Below are 20266 nucleotides of genomic sequence, written 5' to 3'. Positions count from 1 at the left end.
TTTTTGAGATAAATAATATTATGTAATACTGGAAAAAACTTGGGTCATGTATTAAAATAGAACTTCCACATATTAAAAAACTGCCTGTTTAAACTGAGTTGAATTTGTTGCTATTACTTTGAAGAGTAACCTAAGGTGGAAGAATAATTTGTCAATATTGTGTGAGTAAAGTCAGTTAGATAACTCAGATCAATCTTATCTCTCCACTAACATAGGTTCTTAATTATACATCTTAAGGAAGAGAAAAACATTTCTAATTGTGGAATATATTCTAAAAACTTTAACTAATGGTTTTTATTTGAACCTTTAAATCTATTTTATTTGCTAAGTCTAAGAAAAATAAAGTAAAATATAAGGTGGAATTGTTTAAAGAGGACTTTCAGTAACTTGATACATTTTCAGTTAAAGTTTTGACATTTTCATTGTTTTTAACTTTGTACTATAGGAGATGCTTCCTATAGCAACTTTTTAAATAAGCACTTACTGAAAAAGTTTCTTTTCCATGGAATTGGTAGGTTAATGAGAGTCCTCCTACATTATGGAATGGAATGGAGGTTGTAATAATCAAAAAAGGTATATATATAAAAGTGCTTTATAGCCATAAAAAGCTTTGGATACTAGTGAAAATGGTCTGTAAAATCAATAGAAACTTGGAAGGTTATAATATATACATGGAAAGCTCAGGGTCAAAAAGCAGTTTCCAGTGCTTGCTCTTTCTGCTTCCCTGTCTCTATATTTCTGTCTCTATCTTCTTCTCTCACACTCACATACACCTACACACACATTTCAAATGACTGCATTTTTATATATACTTCCTGCAAATAGACTAAATCCCATATAGGCTGAATTCCTTGGTTAGGAAAATATATATGTTGTCATTCAGACTGATACCTAGTAGACTTCTTAGCCCATAACAAACAAAAGAAGCATGTGGGACCATGTAACAGGTGCCCCCAGGAGGTAGAATCTGGAAAATTGGACTAAAAATGGCTCAGTAAATATCATGGTAAGAATTAATTAACTCTGTCATATCCCTTCTAGAGTAAAACGAGAACAAAGCAAGGTGATGATGGTGGTGATGGGGGTTTGGTTCTTTGGTACAACCTTCAGGGTATAAAAAAGAGAAAGTCCAGAGTAACTGACTGGTCCAAATACGAATATGAAACTATCATTAATTGTGCCCACACAGGTGTCATTATTTTACTTATATTTCTCAAATGTTATGAAAATGACCGAACATTAGAATGAATCAAATCCCATTGATAAACACCACATTTCCCTTTGGGAAATATAACTTTACCTCCTTTATAATGAGACATTTTGGTACATTCATATGGTAACAAAACATTAGGTTACTTTGATCTCATTTTTCCTTCTCTTGCCTGTCAGCTGAAAGAGAAAATACTAAGTGGTAAATAGTTTACAGATAGAAAACAGAGGAAGAGAAACAAGATGCCTAAAAGAACCACGTACTAGATCATTACTGCCTGAAGTGAATTTGATACATATTCCAAAACATACAGAATTCAACACATTTCTCAAGTTGATATGTACATAAAACATTTATATCTCTAGCCTATTTTTAACATCTCTTCAATTATATGGATGGAACAAACTTTCAATATATCATGTCTTGGTAAAGCTAAACATGTTGGAGAAATAAAGTTAACTGCTGAGCCTCATATTAATATTACTTATTAAAAACAATTTAAAAATACTTTTTTGTTATAATTTACATATCAAAAATACAGAGCATTATTATATGGCTGATAAATGCTCACAAAACACCGCCCATCTAAATGATGAAACAGCAAACCCCGTGAGAACACATATAGACAGTGATACCTTAACTGTAAAGTCACGGGACCTCCTTCACCAGGTCAAGGGTAGTACCAAACTTCTCTTCATTCATATAACACTGTGATTCTTTTTTAAACCAAAAGATAATCAGATTTATTTGAGGAATTTGATCTAGATAAGCTCATAATTGAAGAAATGCATAGTTAACTGTGAAACTTTTCCAGCGGATGACTTTTATAGCTGATAGAATTTCTGTGTCTACTTGGTCATTTATACTATCTAGTAATTCTAAACATTTGGCGTTTGCCTTCAAAATGTTATGGAAATGATATCTAAAATTTTGAAATAAAATCTGTTCGAATCAGCATTTATCTGAAAAAGATTTGAAGAAATGACTCAGTCACAATTTTAAAAGTTAATGTGTTTGTGGGGGTGGGAGAATAAAGGCTTTAAAAACAATCATTTGTAGACCAGGTATAGAAGGGTATCTTCTGCGAAGTAAAGAGGCATAGGTCAAAATTTCAACCTTTATGACTTGGGAGATAGTCCCATGTGTACAAAATTGTATGGTCCAAGCTGTTAAGAGAGTTTATAAAGTGACAGAGTGAACATAAAAATCTCAGCTTTTTCAGGAATTTTTGGTTTCTTGTTAAACTCAGTGAAATGAGAAAATTGCAATATTCATGGAGGATGAGTGGCGCAGGGAAGACTAGTGGAAACAACCATAGCCTTTTCATCACTCTTTGCCGTTATTTCTCCCTATAATACAGGCATGCTCTTGTAAGATCCTATTTAATTTAATGCATGAAAATATTTTCTTTTATAAACCACTACCAGAATTACAAGTTTTCTCTTTAATGACAAATCACCAACTGAAAATTGAAAAAACATGGTCAATTGACTTTTTTGCTTTTAACTTCTTCTCTTGCTTATTGGCTTTAAGAAAAACAGTAATTGAGCTGGAAATTCCTTTAGGAAATTTGCCAGTGTCCAACATTTAGCCGATTTACCTTGTTCATATATGTAGATAACTTCTAAAATTTTTGCATCTGAACAAACACATATAATATAATAAAACAAAACATAAGTAGAAACATTACACTGGTAAGAGTAAAACAAAGGTGGGCGAGTAAGATGAATTAAGAAGGAAAGTTAGTGCACAACAATCTAACTTTAATTGGTACAAACTCTGCTGCTTGGAACCCCCCACCACTATCCTGGAATGATTCCAACTCAAAGGACACCCAGAGTCACCATCTGGTATCTGCCAGTTTTTCCAGCTGACCTGTACTCTACCCAGTACCTCCCTCCCTCCTTTGCCATAATTCATGACGTCAAAACACCAGCTTTTCCTCCTCCTTGAGAGTCAGAAAGGCCAAAGCAACAGCTTTTGCTTTTTTCCTCTCTTTGCCTTACCAAGGGTTGAAGGAACAGATCCATCCTTCTTGTTCAGAGGTAGCAACTCCCTCCCTAAATCAGGCCTGAGAGGGAGCCAGCCAGCTTGTGTTTCCTCCTGGTTGGTTTTCTTACCCACCCCAGTTTGTTCTTTGTTTTCCCTCTACTCCTGACCTCTGAAGCCATTTTATGAATTGTCATGTGTCACCTGAGTCTCCAGTGAAAACAAAACCAGGCTTAAAAAAATTGAGCCGAAAGCCGCGTTTTCTTAAAAATAAAAATTAAACAGAAAATACTCTCAGTTACAAGATTTTTCCTGTCACCAAGACCATGTAGCCAATGACAGACATTACCTGCGAGTGTCCAGTGAATAGCCTAATGGCTATAAACAGCTTCTTGGGCTTCTGTCTTATCTAAGTGTTTTAATATATTCTTTCAATACTCACAATAATTTTTAAAGAAGATATTATAATTTCCTTTATGCCGACGAGGAACTAGAGACTTAGGGAGCTTTTGCAACTTACACGAAGTCACAGAAGCAATAAACTGAGGACCAGAGAATTAAACCCAAGTTTCTCTGAGGTCAAGGTGCATATTTTGCTTTCTATATAATTCTGCTATTCATTCCACAGCTTTTTAAAAAACCATCTTAAACATTTTTAACTGGACCACTCACTGCATAGCTCAGTGGTATAAAATGCATTTATAATGTTGTGCAACCATCACCACCATCCATCATCATAACATTTTTTATCTTGTAAAACTGAAACTCTATGTTCCTTGAACAACAACACACCATCCTCCCCCTGCCTTCACCTCATTCCCTGGCAACCACCATTCTACTTTCTGTCTCTATGATTTCGACTACTCTAAGTACCTCATATAACAAATGGAATCATGCAGTGTTTGGCTTTTTGTGACTGGTTTATTTCACTTAGCATAATATCCTTAAGGTTTGTCTGCTTGTCATGGGGCAAGGGCTTGAGAATGGGTAACTACTGTGCTAAGAGCTAAAATTGACCAAAATTAGCCACAATTTTCCATCCAAGCCTTCCCCTGGAAGTTCTGAGCTTTCAATAGACTCCAGAGTTTCAAAGGAGTTGCTTTAAACAGATTCTTCCAGCCCAGGTATCTTAGGTGGAAAGGCAGCTTCCTGGTGTTTCTTACTTTACAATCTTCTCAAAATTCTCCTCAGTTCATAGCTTCATATCTTCAGTTATGTGAATATTATGATGATCCTCATAAGTTGACTGTAGGTCTGAGTGAATATGTTTTGGGAGCCTTAGTTGCTTTGGTATTAATATCTATGCCTTATATTAGTTAGCCATAAACTTTTCTCCAACAACATATCTAAAATCAAGAAATCTTATCAACATATTGTCAGGAGGGTCTGCTGTATTCCAAATACAGGCCCCAACCTGAGTGCCTAAGTGCGGGAAAGGGATTGCATATTTAGTCTTTCATCTTATAAAGCTTAAAAATCTGGTTAAATAAGTCTTAAGCAAGGAGAAATAAAATAATAAAACATTAAAATAGCACTTAAATGTAAAAAAAATAGAAGTTATTGAAAAGCAATATAAAATAAATTGGCTAATGAATAATACAGGCCATAACAGTTAAGAGATTTCAAAGGAGGGAAAAAAATCACTTTCGTGTAACTGACTGGGAAAGGCTTTATGAAAGTAGCAGCATTTTCAAATTCTCATCTCCAATTAAATTTGCAAATTTTTTTTCTTTTTTTTCATTTATATAAGTTTGACAGAAAACTCCATGATAAATCCCAAACATCAGGCAATGATATTCAGGATATGGGACTATGCACTCTAATGACCTTTTAGGAAATCACCAACAAATGTGTGTGTGTGTGTGTGTGTGTGTGTGTGTGTGTGTGTTTGTGTATGTGTGTGTGTGCGTGCGCGCGTGCACATGTGTGTCTAAGAATTTGCAAAGAATCTTTTTGAAAACTATAGACACACAGCAGAGAAAACTATAATATTTAGCAGTTGGCAGACATGAATGACTGAATACTGAAATAGAATTTCTGTCATTAGTTGTCTTTTGGTATATTTCATATTTGGTATATTTCATATTTCAGTTATAATGAGAATAACACATTTCGATTCTTTTTACTTAATAAAATGAGCAGCTATTTCATAGGTTAATCCCTATGTTGTTAACACCTCATAAATTAATATATATTTCGGATGAGATCACCTTGCTTGATTAGTTCTCACCTTTTTCCCAAACCATGCTCGAACACCTTTATCAGACAGGCGTCTGAAAATTCACCTTTTTACATTCTTCAAGTTTCTGTGACTATAAGCTGGTAGCAGACAGAGGCCACCATGGATTTTTTAAAAAACATTAATCAGACATTTAAAGAGTTTTTCAGAAGTTTTCCTTTCACATAGAGCCATATGTGACTAGTTTGATTATACTTTTTCATATATATTTTTAAGAGATTTTTCAGAATAAAGTAAAGAAAGGTAAGAGAAAATGGCCAGAAATAGAATATTCATTTAAAAAAAAAAAGTCTGAGTAGGAGCTTTGGTCTTGCTTTTAATGTTCTCAGAAGTACTAGCAATGCCTAAAAAATCAGATTGCTAACAGATATAAGTATGATTTTCTTTCCTTAAGATTATACAAATATCATCTTTTAAGATCTATGCAAAGCTACCCTACGTCACCACACTTTGTAATATAACTCCAGACCATATAAGATTCAGGCCCAGCACAGTAAGCTTCTGCTGCCCATGTCCCACGTACATCTCTCTCTCTAACCTCATTTCCCACTTCTCTCCTTCCCACTTCATTCCTGCCCACTGACCTTTCTGCTGCTCTTCAAATTTTCTAGCATCACTCTTATCTCAGAGCCTTTGCATGTGCTTTCCTCTTTGCTTGGTGAGTTGTTCACTTTAACATCTTCAGTTCTCTACTCAAATGTCAAAATATCAGAAATATTTTCTGACTATTCTATATAAATAACAATCAGTTCCCATTTCCATCATTTCCTATGCCCCCTTGCACTCATAGCATAACCTGATAAGTTAAATATTTATTGACTTATTTTTTGTTTCCTTCCATTAGAATGTTGCTGCATGAGAAAAATGCATATCATTTATTCACTGCAAGACAGACAATACTAAGAATAGTTGCCAGGTACATAGTAGGCGTGCAATAATTTTTGTTGTGAATACATGATTGTACGTATTCTTACTTTCTGACTTATATTAGCATTACTGTCAGTCTCAAATAATTTTACAATCGATTTATCATGGGCATTCTTCAGGGTACTGTTCATCATTTTTCCTCTTCTTCACTTCTTGCTTCACTTGTCTGGTCAATAACCTAGCTCAATAACACGAGAGCTGTAGTGAAGGCCTGATATTTTGGGATTCATGAAGCGCTCTGGATGCCTTTCTCATGAATTTCAAGGATCATTATGTTTAGTCATTACCATTCTTGTTATTCTAATTCATAACTGAATTGTAAGTTCTGTGAGGGCAAGGACCATATTGTATGTGTGTGTGTATATATGTGTGTGTGTATATATATGTGTATATATATATATATGTATACACACAAGGGAGATATATGTGTGTGTGTGTATATACGTATATATATGTATACATATATATACATATATGTCTTTAACACAGATTGTGCCATAGCTTATGTTTAAGAATTACCCATGGATAGAAGTATTAGAGTATTAGAACAAACACATGTTTTTAATTCTGGAAAATAAGTATATTTAGAGAGTTGTGAATGCCCTCAGTTTCTAAAACTTTGATTTGAATTTTTTTAGAGCCACATTTTAACACAGCATTTCACACAGAATAATGCAGAGAAAACACCCTACAAATAAAAGAATGTGATAATTTTAGAGTTGAAATTCTGTAACATATTCTCGCTTATTGTGCTGACCTTTTGGTGACAATGCAATAACAAAAAAATAAGAGATTATTTCAATCTAAATTGCCTTTGACTTTCTGATATTCACTTTGATAAACCAAAATTATGCATTTATTTCATGTTTAAATATGGCAATTATGTTAATATCATGCTTTAGCGAACTTGTAGTCAAAGACTTTTAGTTTCTCATTTAATAAAAAAGTTATTTTCATATAACTTTTTCAAATTTACTAAGTTGCACATTTCACTGTTCATGCTATTTTTCTTTTCTTTTTTTTTTAATGGAAACCTATACTTTAACTAAAATCAATGGCTTTACCAGATAGGAGTGTCTTACTTTTTAGGCCTCCTTCTCTTCCACACCTTTTCTATGGGCAGCTCAAATATCATTACAAACAGTTTACTCATTTGTTAAGTATTTCCGTACAGTTGTGGAAAGTGACATTTTGTTACATTTTCTAAAGAAAAAACTAAGATGCAGCTGGGTCAAGCGGATACCCAAGTCTCAGGATACTCTTGAGCAGGTCATCTTGGGTGTGCTGAGATATGAGATTCCTCAGTAAAGCTGGACTAACTCCAGTGGAGCCCTATAACTCTTCTGCAGATTTGACCTTTGCATTAAAGGGAGAAATTCTTATCATTTCCCTCTTTAATGTGCAAATATTTCCAGGGAGAATAGTCAATTAAGCCATAATGGCTTATTGTGAATTATTTGGGGCAGGTTGAGAGTACAGGAATATTAAAAAACCAAGAGGTAAAATTAACATTACACCCAGATCAAAGTCCCTCATATGAACTTGTTTTGAGTAACCTTGACAAATAGTATAACTTGTATTTTCCAGTAATATATTTAAACTTACTTATTCCAGAAAGACTGGTGTAGTGCAATGTTCCTTAAATAGCTCTTTGTAGAAAGTAAAAGCATTCTGTGGTCAAATCATTTTGAAAAATAATGGAGTAAAAAAAATAAACAAAGTCATTTCCTGTAAGTCTTTGGACAATTCCGGGATAGTCAAAAAGGTACGATATTGGGGAAATCAGGTTAAATTTACTATAAGTTTAGATCAGAAATGAGGCAAGCTAATGCAATATGCCTAGATTCTCACGTATAAGATCCTATCCCATGTGGTAACCTTTGCAGTGAAATGAGATTGTTGATATAAAGCATGAAGCAGAGTGTCTAAACAAAGACATGATAGCTGCTTCCAGAATATTATTTTTCTTTCTCCTTCACTTTTTCTCCTTTCGGTCTTTGGAAAAACCAAGAACTTCAGACCAGTGCTAAATAAAAATTAATATTTTGTAATTTTGAATTTTTATCCATTGGTCTTCGGATCTTTCCAAAGAATTTTTGTTAGCATTATGTCAGTTGAAAATATTTAAATTATTTCCTACTATACTTGATTAATATATTATATTTGATTAGTATAATGTCTCTGTACATTTCTTGTAGGGTGTTTTTATATGAACTTATTTGTGTGAATATTAATATTTAAATGAATGGCAATAGTTCTATATCAAAGTGTGTGGTATATTTGAAATATGTTAGGATGATTATTATTTGTGGTAATGTTAATTACTTGAATCACATGCAAATTTGAAGTAGAATGTTAAATAGATGATATTCAGATTTATTGTACATATGCTATAGGTTTCCCTAAGTTGAATATAATCTTCCTCTTGCTTCAAATTAAACTTTTTAGATTGCAACAAGCTTTAACATTTTCATAGGTTTTGTCTGGTCATCTCAAGTGAAAACTTGATTCTAAAGACATGCTATGTATATATCTTAAAATTCATTTTTAAAAGAAACATGAAGTAATTGATTATATGAAGTAATATTCATGAATTTTTGATGAAAACTAAAAAATTCTCTAAATTAAGTAACAATTCTATAGTTATTGAAAGAGACTATATGACAAAAATAAAAATTATACATAAACATTTTTTAGGCAGCAAATTTTTTATTTTAGTGTAATTTTTTAGAGTATTTCTGGGTCAGTCTGATATTTTCTGGTGGCTCAATCAAAATGAGCACCTATGTAAACAGATTTTGAAATATGATGACACTTTACATGTGCTCTGGCCTTATTAAGTTCTCCCCCTTCACTTTTAATTCACTTATAGAGGTGTCATTTCCAACTGTATTTTTTGTTCCAGGTATAACAATGGGACAAAAAGCCCTTTCAATGCTCCTAAAGACAGCATTGCAAGATTGGCACAGATTCAGATTAACTAGATGTGCATGCTCTTTTGATAAAGAGAGCAGTTTTCAGAAACATTTCTCAGCTCATTGTGCAAGATTGTTGACAATTTGCCATTATAATCCTTTTAATGTTGTAGTGCTTTGAAATTTGTGTAAAGGATTTGCTTCATATCATAGTAAATGAGAATATAAGGAGCAACCAAAAATAAAATCTCCAAAAGTATGCCTGATATCGTAGGGATTTATGATGGTATCACAACATCTATGGATTAGCGAACACAAATTTAGTAAAAAAGAAAAAAAAAAAAGCACAGTTAGAGAGAGTTCCAGGGAGACTACCTAAAGCATGACGATAAAACAAAATCCACTAGTGGAACATACTAGATTTGAACTAAATACCACCATCTATAGGATTTATTAAATTTGTTTTTGGGTTTGGCTCTGTAAGGACATGTCAACATGGAATAGAATGAAACCCATGCCCTAAGAAACTCGTCTGTCTGATACAATCAGTTGTCCTGTACATAATTGTCAAGGGTTTGTTTGAGCTTTCAGCCCCAGTGTTTCAGAAAGCTGTGATGGAGGCTCAAAAGTGCCGGATTTAAATAAAAAATCTAGGAAGAAGCCCTTGATATGATATTCACAGGATACTGATGCTATAATTTCTAGTTCTCTATGTGGGTGAATTGATATGTTCAGGTTAAGTCAGGTTAAGTCAGAATCTTTCCTTTTTTATCCTTCTTCTATGGAAGAAACTTCCCCTCCAACCATGAAAACAGGTTTATTTGGAGAATTTATAAACTTTCAGTCTAAAGATGCCATACCTTGTCACAGAGGCTGTGAATGTTCCATTTTTTTGCAGCCAGGCATTGATGTAGGTGTTTTCAATTCAAGTGGCCTCTCTCTTCTCCCTGGCAGCTAATCTTATGTGACTTATACGGGGGTTCAAGCCAATCCCCTTACTCTACACTCTTTGCATATCTCACTTCCTAAGAAATCTCAAAAGTCCAGTACAACCTTGTCCAACTGATAAATATTGTATTGAGGATGTAGTACAATTTCCCATTCACCCTGTTCCCAAACCTTGTCTCTTGTCTCTCAGAACATACCTGCCACACTAACATTCACATACCACACTAATGATTGGTTTTCCATTTCTTCATTTCCCAATACTTAATATTGACCTTTCTGCCACGGCTGAATCTTTTTCACTCTTCAGAAGTATTTGTGTTTCTTTGTCTATGCATGGTTTCTTGATCTCAGCATCAGTGACATTGGGGACTAGATAAGCCTTTGGTGTATGTAGCGGCCTGTTCTATACATTGCAGGATGCTTAGCAGCATCGCTGGCCTCTACACGGATGTAGCAGCACCCTCTCCCAGCGTGACAAAAGAGTCTCTGGATATTTCCAAATGTTCCTTGGAGGACAAAATCACCACTGCTGAGAACCACTGGTCTATACCCTCCAGAACTCTGTGACAACTGTGGGTATGGCTTTGTGGAGTGGAGCTGTCCCTTTAATTGGCCTCCATATCCCTCCTACTGATCATACTAGCTCTCTGGAAACTCTCCACATTTGAGTCAGGAAAATGGTCAAGTCACCGACTGTGGGGCCACCTTTGTCCCCTAGTTACCACAGAACCTGTGAAAAGTTTTCACTGCCTGGGGCCCACTGGCTTTAATTTGTGGCATCCTTCAGCCTTCTAGGTGGTGTCTTGAGCAATTGCCATATTTCATGTCATTACTTGTATGGGTTTCTCTGAACACAGAGGGTGATCAAATCTAATACTGAACAGAGTATGTGGGAGAAAAAGACCAGAAAGAATCTTGATTCAGTTTAATTTCTCAGGTGAAGAATGAATTTTATATATCTATTCATGTTACATCTTCTCATGCTAGCTGTTTTTCTACATATATAACTGATTTCAATTGGAATTTAATAGGAACAATAGGATAAAGGTCAAACTCTGTGAAATATTTTCCCTTTCTCCTTATACTTCATTTGGGTACATTTTTGGTTTATATCATCTCTGTCAGTTGGCAGTTATTTCTTATTGCCCTTCTAATTATATTCTGAAGTCTTTTGCAGTTTCTTATTGTTTTGTTTTTCTAACCTGGTTATAGCCAGGAATATAGTTTTCACCTACGTTTTTCTGCATTCGCTTTTGCCACTTAAAAATATTTGTTGTACACAGATTGTTTTTCAAGTTTCCCTGCCCCCAACTCCAGGAGACAGGTTTCCTACTGTCTGTTGTGTTTAGATGACCATGCCTTTAACTCCTCTGCTGTTTCTTTTGTCTCTTTGACAAATTTAGAGCAGCAGTTTGAAATATTCAACGTTGTATTTCTCTTGCTGAAGTTAAAAAGAAATTGTCTCTGTGAATCTCCCTTCTAATGTTCATGGTGTATCAGCATTTTCTAAACAGGTTCTCTCCTGGGTAGAGGCAGCCGTGGGTGGTGCCCCAGTTTCTTTGATATAAAAATGTCTTTGAGAGGCTTCTTAATTCTCAGCTCATTTTCCCCTGATACCATTTCTTTAGTGGGCTTGAGAGATTTTAGTCCTGCTGTTAACACACACACACACACACAATATGACATAGGGATGGTATGCCCCCAAATGCTCAAATAAGTGACCTCATTTTGACTGATTGTTCCAGCCAGCACCTGAAGATAAGGCCCCTGTCTCCTGGCTTCCATGCGGGGGTAGGTGGCTACCAATTCTCCTTTTCCACTTTTTGCAACTTATCACTTCCCTGACTCTTTTCAAGCCTGTAAGAGTTTCCATTCCTAGACCCTCCTTCTCCTTTTAAAATGCCCAATTGCCTCCGTATAAGCCAAACTTGAATGAGTTCACACTGGACTCTTTTCCCTATTGCAATAACATATTACTGATTAAAACTTGCCCTTACCACTTTAACTAGTGTCTGGCTTTGCTAAACTTTGACAGTTGTTATGTAGACCCCATAACCTTGTGTGCCTCAGAGGCCTCTATTTTTGTGAAAACAAAAGAAAACAGAGCTTCTGAAAACAGTATATCCAAACACTGCAATTAGATAGGACCCAGCCTATGACGTGATGTCATAGTTTGATTCCCACTCAACTACCAAACCCAAACCTCCTCACGGGAGTTTTGCTTTTCCAGCATGTAAGAGACTATTCTATCTTCCATTTTCAAATTAGGTTCTATGTTGGTAAACTAAAAATGACAGACATGACTTTATGATAGGTTTTATAAACTTGTTTAAGAAAATACTCTAATTCAGGACATATAACAACCAAGAACTGAAGTTTGTGGCTGAAAGAACTCCATTATTTTTTTACCCCCCAGCTCTAGTGAGGTATAATTGACAAATAAAAATTATATGTATTTAAGGGACATAGCCTGATGTTTTGATATATGTATACATTATGAAATGATTACTTCAATTAAGCTAATTAACATGTTCATCACTCGATATAGTTACCATATTTTTGTATGTGTGGTTAGAACACTTGATAATGTGAATTTTAAGAAATCTCTTATATTTACTATATTTGTGATACTATATATGCTTAGTACTGTTAACTACAGGCACCATGTTGTATATTCGGTCTCTAGAACTTATTCTTCTTATAGCAAAGTTTGTGCCCTTTGAGCACCACCTCATTTTTCCCACCCCTCTGCCCTTAGTAACGATAATTCTGCTCTTTGCTTCTATGAATGTAGTGTTTTTTAGATTCCGCATGTAAGTGAGATCATGCAGTGATTGTCTTTCTGTGTCTGGCTTATTTCACTGAGCATAATGTTCTCCAGATTCATCCATATTGTCAAATGGCAGGATTTCTTTCTTCTTTAATGCGAAAAGAGCTTTATTATCTTTCAGTTAGGATTTGAGTATCCTAACAGATCAAGAGCTAAAATGCTGAAAATCTTAACTCCCCATACTTTAGTACATTGCTTAATTTTTAAAAAGCAACTGTTAATTGATTTAATGATATGTCCAAAATTCACTGTACTCTTTATTTTTCTATGCCATTGGTTCTCAAAATTCCAGTGTGCTTCAGAATCACCCAGAGAGATTGTTGAAACACAAACTGCTGGGACCCACTCTTGCCGTTCCTGATTCATAGGTGTGGGGTAGGAATAAAAATATGCCTTTCTAACAATTTCTCAGGTGATCTTCATGATGCTGGATCAGGGGCCATACTTTGAGAATCACTACTCTACACAGAACTTGATAATGAGAAAACTGTGTTTTAAAGGTTGTATTTCTGGGGAAAGGCAAAACTAAGATATGAACATGTAGAGCAAGGGAAGTAATTGAGAAAATTGGATCTCAGGATGACAAGCTGAGAGACTTGAACCTGGCTTTAAGAGTCTGGGGACTTGAAGGTTCAGTCAAAGTTTGAACACTCTGGCCCCATGGAAGTGAACTCACTAGCGGGCTGGGGATATGGGTGTGTGTGGGCTCCTCCCCAAACTGCTTTTAGGTGTGAGTGTAATTAATAGGCCCCATGAGTCTCGTGCATCAAATCTACCTACTTAGACGCTCTAGGCCAGAGTTCACAATCCTGGCTGCACTTCAGAATCACCCAGAGAGCTCTAAAAACTAACTATGCCCAGATCCACCCCAAAGTAATTAAATCATCTTTGGAAGCTACAGTGTGTCCAGTGGAAGTTTTCAAAAGCAAATCACTCCTAGGATGATGAGAACTCACCTCAGAAATTCTGGCTTAACTGGTCTGGGAAGTATTTTGAAAAACATCCACTCTAATGCTGACTTAGGTTAGATGACAACTACGTGAGGGTGAACTCCATGAGACCAAGGAATTTTGGTTTCTGTGGTGTGTATTAGTGTCCACCACTGTGCCTGCCTCAGAGTAGTACTTCAGTAAACATGGGTTGAATACGTTAACCAATGATTGCTTTTGTGTACTTGTAGGCTCTTATAAGGCTGGGACATTGGCAAAACAACTTAGGACCTGGCTTTCTCTTTTTGTCAACATGGGAGCTGAGAATATTTTCCCCTGTGACTGAATCATGTTTCAATGAGAAGAAAGAAAGTGAGGTGCACAGGGAATATTTGGGATTTGCCATTCTTTTATCATTTAGACTGGGGGTGGGAAATCTATAGCTTGTGGGCCAAATCTGGCTCATCACCTGTTTAGGTACAGCTTGCAAGCTAGGAATAAATTTTACATATTTATATAATTGGGGAAAAGCAAAGAAAAATAATAATGCATATGAAAGTGAAATATCAGTGCCCATAAATAGGTTTTATCAGAACACAGTCATGTCCATTTATGTCCACAGTGTCTATGGCTACATTTGTGCTACAACAACAGATTTGAATAGTGGCAACAGAGATCATGTGACCTGGAAACCAAAAAAATAGTTTAATGTCTGGCCCTTTACAGTGTGTTTACTAACCCTTCGCTGAGAGCTCTAGTCCTCCTTAGACATACACTTTTTATAATTTAACATTGCCCAGCTTGATATCTTTAGATCTTCTAAGATGTTTACAAGTAGAGTTCTTTCCAAGCAGAAAAGGACAAGTTCATTCTTATATTCAGTCAGGTCCCAGTGGACCTCTTTGCAAGGCTTATTGCATCATTTTTTTTTTTTTTAATTAAAGAACATTAAAATCTATGGACCAAAGACAACATGTGGTCCACAAATCCATGATCCCTGGAGGATCTTGCATTTATCAAGAGCTGCCAAAGATGTCTTTCAGTGAATGTTGTTCTTTATTTTATAAAGACAACCATTCAGATTGTCATTTAGCTACAGACAATAATTTTTCCTCTTCTTTCCTACCCACTCTCCTCTGTCTCTTGCTCTGCACATGGGAAATGAAAGGGAGAAGCGATTGTGGTTTACAGCTATCAATGAACATTTTCCAAAGCATTTTTCCAAACACCTTGACAAACTGGGGGTGGTGGGTTGGAGCCTTCGTTCCATAAATGCCAATCAGCAAACACAGGCGGCCTCATCACATTGACTACTCTCCTTGCTACACTGCGTATTAATGTTCCCCTAGCTCACCCCAGTGCTTCAAGTCTCTCTCCCACCTTTCGTTTCAGTGGAGTTGAGTTCAGTCTCTCTTCCCTATTAGAACAATCTTGAACCCATTCGTCTTAAATAAAGTCTTCCTTGCCTGTTTAACTATCAAGTGCAATTTTTCTTTGACATAGATTACTTTGGTGTTGTAAATTGAATTTTCTCCAAGAAAAAGGCATGTTGAAGTCCTAACTTCTGGTGGTACTTTTGAGTGTGAACTTATTTGGAAATAGGAAATTTTTGGGTCTTTGCAGAAGTCAATAAAAGTTAAGATGAGGTTATATTGGAGTAGAGTGGGGCCTTCATCTAAGATGAGTGCTTGGCAAAGTCCTATTTGTCCTTCAACACAGAGCATAAATATAACTTCTTTTAGGACTCCTCACCAGTCTCCCAGGTAGAGTTTGTTGCCCCATGCTCTGGGCCCTGGTGTGATATGGTTACTCAGGTACACTTCTCCTTGTATTAGGATTTATTTGTGGTTGTGACTCTCTTTTCCCAGATTCTAGAGGGCAGGAGCCTTCTCTCATTTATTTTTAGGAATTGCAGTACTGCCTGCCCAATGGGCTGTTTGGAAAACATTTAATGAATGAATGAAGTTGGAGCTGGAAAGGGAGACAAAGAAATGTCTTTTTTTTCTCCCCTTCATAGTATGGTAAAACACAGGGCTTTTTAAATCATGTCAGACTTACCTTCTCTAATGATAAGAGAATAGTGTGGAAGGGGAAACTGTCTATCAGATATGACTTTTTAAAGACACAACCAGCATTTCAACAACCAAAAGAGTGTTAGTTATTTAAGAAAAGTCCCGGAAATTAATATGAAGAACTACATAATCCAATAAAAATATCCTATGTTCTTCCATCTTGTTTGCTAAAGGACTACAAGGTGATATATACAGGCTCTCAGTAGATTTTGAACTTTTATAAAAAGGCTAAAGAACTAAAATAAAATTAGGTTTGTTTGTTTTGGTGGTGGGTTGTTTAATTTGTAACTAGAGAGCAGAGGAAATGATTCTTGAAAGGAATCTGTGATGGTTCCCCAGGTTTTCAGCATTCCATGATGCTTCATTCCACCTCCACTATCCTAAGGCCTCGATTCATTCATTTTCCATTTTGGGATTAAAGAGGAAGAGAGATAATATAACAAGCAACTCATTTGTGGTGAAGACCATTGTTCAAAGCTTTGCAATGTTCTGGATGTCTGCTCAGGATTCCATCTTTGCTTCCCTGGACTCCCAAAGTAATCTGATTCTTCTGTCCAGAGGGAATGCTTCAGGGCCTGCGGTGTTAGAATCCATATTGACGTTTTCTGATCTTGTCTACCCAGCATTACTTCCTGCTCAGCTTCTGGTAATAGCATTGTCTTCCTTAGAGGAGCTGCCCATTTCCCACTTTGTAAGGTCCTAACACAACTGTCAATCACGGCACAACTCATCTTCTGCTCCCCGCCCCAGGCCCCTGAGGTGGGCCCCTAAGCTCAGACAAACACACCTGGGGGTCATCCAGGCCTCTCCTCCTCATGCCTCAATGACAAATATCACTGCAATAAGTGAGGACAAGACCAATATACAGAGAAAAAGGAATCTTAAAGGTGGTGAGGGAACCACCTGACAACAGCATTTGAAGTTCTGCCATTCCCGAAGCCCAGGCTTCTCAGTCATGAGATCTAATCATTTCCCTTTTTGCTTTGTTGAGAATCACTTGGGTTGTGTTTGCTTGTGTCCAAAGGGCCCAGACTTCAACAGGATCACAGAGTGGCTGTTCCTGTGCTTGGGTCTCTCCATTGAAACTTGAAATCATGGCCTAATGAAACAAAGAAGCCACAGAGATCCCCCGAAATATTTTTTTGTTGTGGTGGTAGTTATTTATATTACCCTGAGGTTTCATTTTGCATTTTCTTCCTACAGGGTGACATGCACAAATAAATCATGTCCATATTTCCCTTTACTTCTATCTTAATATAACATCAGTAGTGTGATTAGATAATTTTAAAATTTAATAGAAATTTCCTGTATGAATCAGCTAAGATATATCACAGTGAAATCTCAGAGTCTGGAGAAGAGACTGGAGGGAGCAGAGTGCTCACACACACGACTGAGTCAGCACATAATAGCAATTTTCTGTGTCTTCATAATAGATACTTGAGAATAATTACTGACAGCCTGTGGAGAATTCATCAACCTTGGGTACCAAATAATAAGTTATACTATCATGGTAACTGTGTGAATTAAGTTAGAAATTCAAAGAATACTGATGATGTCTCGTTATTTTTTCCTCCCCGAAAAGCGAATCTGCATAATTGATGCTATAGGTAGAAAAACATTTTATTATTATTATTATTGCATTGTAAATCAAAGAATCTTGAATAAATGAGAGGTGCACAATCATTGGGAGCTAAAGGGGGCCATGTGGGACAGTAATAACAGCATCCATAATTTGTTGGCACATTAAAAAAATGCTGGTGTTTATTTTCTAAACCTCAGCATGCCATGTTCCAAAGAGAACTCTCAACTGACTAAAAAAGATGGACTGAAGAAGTTCAGTGTTTAGAGAGAGAGACTATTAATGGATTAGTACAGTGAACATAAGCAGGCTGCCCAAAGAGTGTCCAGGCTCTGGAGCATGGAGTTCTGGCAGCTGAGGGCCTGACTTTTTAATTTGTAAAGGCTGAATGAAGTCTCTGTAATTCATGGTGGAAAACATATGTTAGGGACCTTTTTTGTGACTACTAACTGAAGAATAGAATTTCTACTTGGTGCTAGCTTGTTGTTTTTTAGAGTAAATTCTATTTGAGGTATTAACCTTCTTTATAACAAATACCTAAAGTAAATTATAAATATTTGTCTTAATGAGTCTATGATTGATAAATAAAAAAAGTTTTTTGTTTTTGTTTTTTTTTCCACACAGAGCTTTGAAATGCAGTTAATCCCTCAGTGTTCTCTTTTGCACTCCAATTTTACGACTGGAAACTGGTTAGTTGTCTGTACCAAGTTTAGACTTAGGGTCAGAAACATTGACTCTTGCCTTCTTGGCTTCTATGGTGGACATCTTCCATTTGTGACTTTTTGCCTTTCTCATGTTAACTTTGTGGCTGACTTGCATGTATTATATCAATGGTACCTCACCATCTGGTTTCTGGTTGGATTCGGACAACAAGGAGCACCAGGAGGATATCTGAGAGCGAGAAGAGAGTGGGGTTGGAGTCTTTTGTCTCCAGGAGCCCATCCTGAAGGGCAACCTCAAGCTGCCTGTGCCCCTAAAACAAGGTTCATGGCTCTACTCGAGATGGCCCCCTCTCTGTAAGTCTTACCTTACAGAATCTGGTTATTATTCTCTGCTCTTCAGACTGTGGAGTGGGAACAGCAACTCGGCTCTTACTAGTCCTAGGATTCTGCACCCTCCAGTGTGGTTTCCTAATGCCCTACCTCCATATTTGGAAGAGTTCTTTTATTAAACCCTTCCTGATAAAGGGTTTACATCTTTCTCTAATTGGTTTGGTTTTATTGTTTTATCCTGCTGTCTTTCATTGGTTTGTTTTGTTCTGCTACCTTTCTTTGATTTTTTCTCCTTCCCATGGATCATCCGTGTTTTCCCTATGAGTCTAAACTTGACCTCTTCTTATTTTTCCTAATGCCACCTTTACTCTCTCTGTCATGTTAGTTACCATCGACATCTCCAGACTCTCATGATTATGGTTCCAGAAATCTTTGAGTTATCCCCACTTAAGCTATAAATTGACTCCAATATTCATATATATATATATTCATATATATTTATATACATTTATATTTTTGCTATCAATCCCCATGTTCCCCTTGTTATGAGGCTGGTGTCTTGGCTGACATGAATACCCACATTTATAGGATTTTATCTTCATCAATAATGTGACCTGTATCTTCATATTCTGCCTTTTTAAAAATTCTCATCAATGTCTTAGATTGGACATTTTTTCATTTTCTCTAATGCAAAACAACAACAACAAATGTGGTTTAGCGGCACAGGACATTTTCTAAGTTCACAAATTATAATAACTTTGAGGTTGGTATTTATCGATTGTCACCCTTATGCACATCCATTATCATTGAACAAAGTCCTCTACTCCCAACCCTCACCATATCGGCTATACTCAGAACAGAGGAAGAAGCCTCTGGGTAAGACACAAAGTTGATGGTGGTTCAGTTAGAGGAATGGACAACTCCATCTTAAAGCACATTTAAAATCTTGCTTACCTACAAATATTACCTAATAGCATCTGCCACTTATTCTGAAATTTCCTTTATAAGAATCACTAATAGTTTAGACTACAAAGTACAGGGGGTCTTGCTTTTTGACAGTCACATTTTTATATTTCATCTCCTCTCTCACATCAAAATTTTAGCCTCAAAGGTGAACCATAGAATGGGAGTACATTGCCAGAGTGATGTGGGATCTAGCCTGGGCACAAAGCAGGGAGGAGGAGGTTAGGGAGTTCAACCTACAACAAAGACACAAAGCTAGAAGAAACACAACTCCTCGTGGTCACCTTGTTCTTGGTATAAAAACAGAGATTTGAAAGCCTAATTTCTTAAAGGCAAGCGAAAGAAATATGTTGGTGTTTCTGTTGTTGTTTTTCCTTGGCTTTCAGTTCTTTCTGCTTCGCCACTCCCACCCCCTCCAACTTCTACCTGCTCTGGAAGTGATCAGTTTAACAAGGTACACTTTTCAAGTTCAAGACTTGGATTTTGATGACATTTTATGAATCTTTGGCGATTTATCAAAGCTGAACTTATCTAATAGGTGTCACCTTATAGATCTTGTAGTATTTTCACAGATCTGTATCTTGATCTTTCCAGCACAGAAGCTTTTTCTGTTTATATTTGCATGACTAATAGCTTGAATCCTACTTGGCACATAGGGATTGTGAAAGAAAAA

At 36.2% G+C, this 20266-nt stretch overlaps 1 pseudogene; it reads right to left on the bottom strand.

The window, feature by feature from the left end:
* Positions 1-1823: 1823 nt before the first annotated feature.
* LOC118609487 lies at positions 1824-1919 on the bottom strand (annotated as a pseudogene).
* Positions 1920-20266: the final 18347 nt, after the last annotated feature.

The sequence above is a fragment of the Rousettus aegyptiacus genome, unplaced genomic scaffold (genome assembly GCF_014176215.1).
Source record: "Rousettus aegyptiacus isolate mRouAeg1 unplaced genomic scaffold, mRouAeg1.p scaffold_m13_p_11, whole genome shotgun sequence".
Lineage (NCBI taxonomy): Eukaryota > Metazoa > Chordata > Mammalia > Chiroptera > Pteropodidae > Rousettus > Rousettus aegyptiacus.
Note: the sequence above shows the minus strand (reverse complement) of the source record. Positions and strands in the feature narration are given on the sequence as shown.